Here is a 7,830-nt window from a genome sequence, read left to right on the forward strand (position 1 = left end):
GAAAGGTGAAGGCACAGAATGAGACTAAACTAGCTAGAGACAAAGGGTAACAAGAAAACATTATACAAATAAGTGGAAGACCAGGGATAGGATAGGCCCATTGCTCAATGACGGGGGAGGGGAGGAGGCAATAACAGAAAATCTGAAAATGGCAGAATTACTAAACAACTTCTTTGTTTTCAGTTTTTACCAAAAAGGTTAGCAGCAATCTGATGTCTAACATAGCAAAAGGCAGTGAAAATGAGGTATGATCTGAGGCTAAATTAGGGAAACAACAAGATAAAAATTACTCAGACAAGTTAAATGTCTTCAAGGCACCAGGGCCTGAAGAAATACATCCTAGAATATTCAAGGAGCTGACTGAGGAGATATGAGCCATTAGTGATTATCTTCAAAAACTCATGGAAAATGGGAGAGATTTCAGAGGACCGGAAGAGGGCAAATAGTGTCAATCTATAAAAAAGGGAGTAAGGACAACCTGTGGAATTACAGACTAATCGGTTTAAACTTCAGTACCCAGAAAGATTATGGAGGAAATCAAGCAGTTTGCAAACACCTAGAACATAATAAGGTGATAAACAGTCAAGAATAAATCATGTCAAACCAACTTAATAGCTTTTTTCACAGGGTAGCAAGCCTTGTGGATGGGGGAAGTGGTATATCATGACTTTAGTAAGGATATGTCTATACATACAGTGCTTCAGTGGCACAGCTGTACCAGTGGGAGGGAGCTCTTCTGTGAGCATAAAAACCCCCACCTCCATGAGTGATGTAAGTTATGTCGGTGGGAGAAGCTCTCTCGCCAACATAGTGCTGTCCACATGAATGCTTATGTCAGTGTAACATGTCTCTGAGGGGATGGAATATTCACACCTGAGCAACATATGTTTTGGCAACATAGGCTGTAGTGTAGACAGCCTAAGACTTTTGATAAAGTCTCACGTGATCTTCTCAACAAACTAGGAAATAAAGCCTAGATGGAGCTACTCTAGGGTGGGTGCATAACTGGTTGGAAAACTGTTTCCAGAGACTAGTTATCAGTGATTCACAGTCAACGTGGAAGGGCATATTGAATGGAGTCCTGCAGGAATCTGTCCTGGTTACAGTTCTGTTCAAGATCTTCATCGATGATTTAGATAATGGCATAGAGTACACTTGTAAATTTTGTGGACAATACCAAGCTGGGAGGGGTTGCACATGCTTTGGAGGCTAGAATTATAATTCTAAATGATCCGGACAAACAGAATGAAATTCAGTAAGGACAAATGCAAAGTACTCCACTTAGGAAGGAACAATCAATTGCAAACATACAAAATGGGAAGTGACTGCCTAGGAAGGAGTACTGTGGAAAAGGATCTGGGATTAATAGTGGATCACATGTTAAATGAGTCAATAGTGTAATACTCTTGGGGGGGGAAAAAACCTCACACCAAACACACCACATAATTCTGGGATGTATTAGCAGGAGCATTGTAAGCAAGACACAAGAAGTAATTCTTCCACTCTGCTCTGAGAAGGCCTTAGCTGAAGTATTGTGTCCAGTTCTGGGCACCACATTTCAGGAAAGATATGGACAAATTGGAGAAAGTCCAGAGGAAAGCAACAAAAATTATTAAAGATCTAAAAAAGGTGAACTCTGAGGAAAGACTGAAAAAAATTGGGTTTATTTAGTCTGGAGAAGAGAAGATTGAGGGGGAACATGGTTACTGTTTTCAGGTACATAAAAAGTTGTTACAAGGAGGGAGAAAAATTGTTCTCCTTAACTTCTGAGGGTAGGACAAGCAGCAATGGGCTGAAAAGCTTCCTAATGGTCAGGATAGTTAAGCATTGGAACAAATTGCCCAGAGATGTTGTGGCATCTTGGTCACGGGAGGTTTTTAAGATTAGATTAGACCATTTGAGTGGTTTGTTTTTACCTAGTCCTGCCTTGAGTGAAGGGGACTAGTCTAGATGATCTATTGAGGTCCCTTCCAGTCCTACACTTCTGTAAGTCTATGGTTGTATAAAAAAAAAAAAACTTTTAAATTGAATGGGGTAATATTCCCTTTTGGTATGTTTAGGAATTTCACAGATTGTGATATAAAAATTAAAACTGATGTGTTAGCTGTTATATGCTGTTTAAAAAGCATTCTCTGTGCTGTGTATCAGTTTGTGGGGGTTAAGAGGTTTTTTGTTATACAAAACAAAAAACCCTGCATTTGTTGCTCCTGGCCTTGCATTTAAAGCAATTGTTCTGAAGCAGAAATATTTTCAATGCATAATCATTTGTGCCAGTCTGAGTTCTACAAAACTTCATGTCTTCACAGTACACTACAAAGATTAATCTCCTAACAAATTTAGACCCTGATCCTGCAATTAATAGGCTCATAAGCAAGAAGGGACCATTATGATCATCTAGTCTGAGCTCCTGTATAACACAGGCCATAGAACTTCCCCCAAAAAATTGCTAGAGCAGATCTTTTAGAAAGAGTGGATAACTTTATTTTATTTAAAAGTTGTTGGTGATGGAGAATCCACCATGACCTTTGGTAAATTGTTCCTATGGTTAATTAGTATTTACACCTTATTTCCAGTTTGAATTTGTCTTGCTTCAGCTTCCAGCCATTGGATTGTGTTATACCTTTCTCTGCTAGACTGAAGAACCCATTACTAAATATTTGTTCCCAGTTGTGGCAGAGTGCTGAAGGCTAGCATTTAAGTCAGTACTCCTAGTCACTATTAGTGTTAATTAGGATCTCCTGGAGAAGACCTAATTGGACAGAGGTGTACTTGATTACCAGGCCAGATTGAGGCTAATGAGTCAATTAGCCCATTAATAGGGAAGCCATATAAAGGCACAGGAAGGAGTGCTTCGGGGGGGAAGAGAAGGAGAGAAATAGAAGGCTTGGAGAACCAGTGACACCTTACCACACACCCCTTTTGGGAAAAGGGTTAGGAAGTTGAGATACAGTGGTGTCTCCACACCATTACACACTGTATGGGAGGAGGGATTAGAACACTAAACTGCACAGTGGTGTTCACAAACAAGAAGGTCTCAGTGCAGTCTGAACTTTTAGTAAAGGCAGGGCTGCAACCCACAGCCCCATCACACCCATGTCGGTACTGATAGACTAATCAAGTCACCCCTTAACCTACTGATGTAACTGTTCTATATGACAGGCTGGCTTTCACCCAGGTCAGTTATATACTGGACAGCTTCCAAATTTGACCATATATCAACGATGGATATGAAAAGGGATTGATTATGGACCCAGTGTTTGTTGGTTTCTCAGACGCCTACAATACAGTCAATCACAGGCTCCTTGCCAAGGTATCAATGGTGATGAAGAGCCACCACTTCACAAAGCTAATACAGACCATACTGGAGAACAGAAGAGTCTTCATGAACTTGTGGCAAACGGAGCCAATGGGAACAACAGAAGAATGGGTCTCCCCTCACCCCCCCCAAAAGGGGGTGTCTTAGCATCTAGGTTTTTCAACATCTGCACAAATGACCAGCCAACCTACCCTGCACAAGATGCTTTATCTGCGCAGATGATCTGTGACACACAGCCTAAGAAGTTTGGCATATTAGAGTACTCTGGTGAATGCACTTAGCACCCTAGACAAATACTAGGCAGCCAACGAACTGCATGCCAACCCAGTAAAGTCACAAGTCAGTGCATTCTGGCTCAAAAACCGAGCACAAACTCCATAAATCTTGTATAACGCAGAGTTAAACTGTGCATTCTCCTGTAGAGTCCACACTGAGAAAACTAAAGCCAAGGTTGGCATCTGAAATTTTATCAGCAAGCTGGTTACATCAAAGTGGGATGCTGACCTGTCCATTCTCCAATCAACAGAACAGTACTGGCCCTTTTCTACTTCTCTGCTGAATAAATCTGTGCAGTGTGGGCCAGATCCCCTCACACCGCAGGCCAGATCCCCTCACACCACAGGCCACTATATTGCAGGATGCCTTAGGCTCTCTCACTTCAACAGCCTCTACATCCTTGCAGATATTGCTCCTTATATATACCACAAACTTAAGAGTCAAGTGCACAAGGTGATGCACAGATCCAAGACATCCACTGTATAACCAGGATGCTTAGTCGACTGAAGTCACAACAAAGTTTTCTTGCCACCATTAAACACTTAACATTGAACCCTTGTCTGGGTGACAGTTATGGCAAAGAGTAGAGAATGACCCTATAGCTTGTGTGCTCTAGCTCCCACTTGCTACAGATCAGTCCCACCTTCCACTTTTTACAGATCAGTTGAGGACTATATGGTGTTACCTTAATCAACTCCACACAGGAGCTAGCCAGACTAGAGATGCAATGATCAAGTGGGGCTACGCCACTGGCCCCAATGCCTGTGACTGTGGCAGAGAGCTTCAAAATATGAAGCTTCTCCTGCAGTGCCATCTGCTTGAGCATGAATGCTCTTCCAGTGGCCTGGTGGAGTGCATTGATTGGGCAATCATATGTGCACAGATGTAGCAAGAAGCAGTATGAGGACACAACAAGAAGATCCCTTAACCTCTTTGTTAAGCTAACTAGATTTTGAGCTTCTAGAGTCTATCACTAGAAGGCATGTCTTCTAGTGCTTTAATCATGCTCATGGCTCTTCTCTGAACCCTCTTCAGTTTATCAACTGAATTGTGGGCACCAGAAGTGGACACAGTATTGCAGCAGCGATCGCACCAGTGCCAAATACTCACTTCTGGTGGTTATGAACTGCCAGGCTTCCTGCCTGACTCCCTCTCTCACCGATTTTTCTTTACAGCCAACTCTATTCTTCCTTCCTGGTGTTTCCTGAACTTGGTTGCCCAGGAGTTCAACAGTGTCTCAGCTTGTCCTCCCATTCAGGAGTCTTTCCCTCCAGCACAGCCACCAGTTTGCGCTTCAGGCACAGGAAATTCCTTCTGGTTTCAGGCAGGAAAGGGAACAGGACACTGCTGGCGCCCTTCAGCCTTAGCAAGGCAGTGATCAAAGCTCCAAGGGCTTACTCAGGCCCACGGCCCAGCTACACAACCTGTATACACAGAACAGCAGCTCACAGACAGACCATCCACCAAGTTCCACTACCTCCAAGCACAGAATTTGCTGCTGGAGCTACTCCCTCTGAAACTCTCCTGTTAGCTGCCTCTGTTCATGTGTGCGTAACTACTCATGGCAAAAATCAGTGGGACTACTCACGGTGCATAAAATTAAGCACATGCATATGTCTTTGCAGGACTGGGATCTTACCGCTAAAATTGTTAGAGCTACCTACTGCAGTGCAAATCCTGTCATCTTTACTCAGGCAAATGTAGCATTGAACGGGATAGAAATTTTGCCTAGGGATTGAAATAGAACTGCTGGATTTGGCCCTACTTGTATCTTTTTATAACTGTTCTGACCTTTAAGATTAATTTCTTCTCTCTTCAGCAGCTATGATGTTGATGTATTACTATTTACCAGAAATACAGAACAGTGAGAAGAGGAGAATCTTGTAGCCTCTTAAAGGTAACAATTTCATTTCATGAAAGCTATCCAAAATACTGTCAGTTATTGCATAGAGTAGCTTGAAGAAAAGTGAATGCAATGATGGAACAAATGAACCCCCTGAGAACTGTGAGCTGTAAAGCATCTGTTTCATCATCAGTGGAGACAGTGTTTATGTAGCCAACATACAATATGAAGGATTTTGATTAACCTTTCAATTAGAGTAAAAGAAAAAAATCTGCCAAGAAATAGTCCTTCAAGAACCACAGGAGCTGTCCAGAGCCAACTGGCTTGCACAGATGTTGGGTGTATGATTGGTGGTCAAGGGAGGATTTGATGCAGGATTCCAATATTAGATTTTGAGAGAGTATTTTCAAAGAATGGTGCATTTTATGGAGTTAGTTACTTGGGCGATATCTATACTGCAATGTAAGCCCAGCTTTTGAAATCAGGCTCAAACCTAACCCCCCTTTCATCTACACACAAATCATGCTAGTCCAGGGCTTGGAACCAGGGACCTAGGATCCCAAGGGGGTGGAAGCTCTGAGCTGGAGTCAAGCTGGGTCCTAGGGTTCAAGCCCTATTGCTTTGCAGTGTGGGCACAGCCCCACCGGACTCATGCTCTGGGAATCTGCAACAGTATTCCACAATCCTACAGACTGACTTTGTGTCTTCTGGACAGTCAAGTTTGGTAGGCAGTCCAGTTTTCCCACACTACACCAAAAAACAAAAGGCTAGATTTTGGGATGGCACTAGGAAGTCTGGGATCTAGGTGGTTGGACTCAGGCCTGCATAATGCAGTGTAGACACTGGAGCTCCAGATTGAGGCCCAGGGTTCAACAAGTCCTAATCTAGGGTTACAAATGAGTGTAGACACTCAAGCCCTGGGTTAACAGACTAGGGTCTGCTAACTCAAGTTCCACTAACCCTGGGCTTGCATTGCACACATACCCTTGGGGTCTGACTTGATCCTAATGGCTCTCCTTCAGAGGACAAAATGAGCAGCTTGTTCCCTTCCAGAATAATGTAAACAGCAACATGAAGCAGACATTTTTAGCTCATAACATTCCTGGGTATTCTTTGTAGAAAGTCTTCATTCTGATGTGTTAATACTAACATTCTGGTTCTGAGAATCCATTTATCCCTCACATTATGTTGAGAATCCAGTTTGCTCTCTCTTTTAGAGTATTGATATGTTCCCCATCACTGTAGTATCCGTGCGCCTCGCAATCTTTAATGGTTTTATCCTCAACACCCAAGGTCACAAGTCTGGTGGAACAGGGAGTTGAATGTAGGTCTCCCATGTCCTAGGCTAGAGCTCTAACCACTGGAAAAATCCTTCCTCACACAAGCTTCAAATACAAGGTATATGCACAGGAAGAGTAAAGAAATACCAACCCAATCGGGCTAAAGGAATAACACAGAGTAATAATTAGATACAATTCACAAGCAGCACATATGGATGAATGAAGAAGAAAACAGACATGCTAAAGGGGAAACTCACTGTACATCTCAAAGAAAGAAAAACTTGGAGTGCTGATCCTGATGTGTATTCCACATGCGGAGACACATCTGCTCCACGTATAGTGTAGGTGCCAACTCAGTCTCTGATCCCATTGTTGATCCAGTGATTTTTCTAAGTTCCTCAAAGTTAGGTGTTGTAAACACCTCCCTGAAATGGCATTTATCTTCCAGAGGTTGGTACAGAACTGTGTCAACCCATCCAGTTTTGGTACAAGCATGATGGAGCTCCTCCACTCACTGTACAACTCTTCAAGGACTCTCAGTTCTATCATAACTTGGTGAACTGTCTCCCTCATCTTCCTCCGGCTCTCACATACCTTCCTCCCATGTTTGGTGTCTATATGATATAACATCAAGTAGGTTCACCTGGGTACCGCTGAAAACACCTCTGGGAACGATTCAGTCAGCTGGCATGCTTGTCGCTCTTATGCGGGCTGCAGACCCTTTCCTCCAGGCACTGTCACATAGCTTTGTGGGGTTGAGGCCTGAGGCATGAGCTCTGGGACTGGGGGAGGGGAAAATTGGGTGATGGGGAGCCCCTCGTGCCCTTTCCAGACCTTCAGATTATCTAGGTGTATCAGGTCAGACTTCCTTTTCCTGGGTTTCTGGATCTCATAATTAAGGCTGCAAGTCTGTCACGGAAGTCACAGATTCCATGACTTTCCAGGATCTCTGTGACTTCTGCAGCCAGCAGATGAGAATGACCCCAGGGCTGCCAGAGCAGCACCGCCCTCCCCTGCAACAGTGGCAGTCCCAGGCCGCCCCCTGCGGCGGTCCTGGGCTGCCCCCCCCACAGCAGCGGTCCCGGGCCACCTCCACCCCCAGCAGCAGCAGCGGC

Source organism: Lepidochelys olivacea, assembly GCF_965140295.1.
Source record: "Lepidochelys olivacea isolate rLepOli2 genome assembly, chromosome: 2".
In the NCBI taxonomy this organism is placed as follows: Eukaryota; Metazoa; Chordata; order Testudines; family Cheloniidae; genus Lepidochelys; species Lepidochelys olivacea.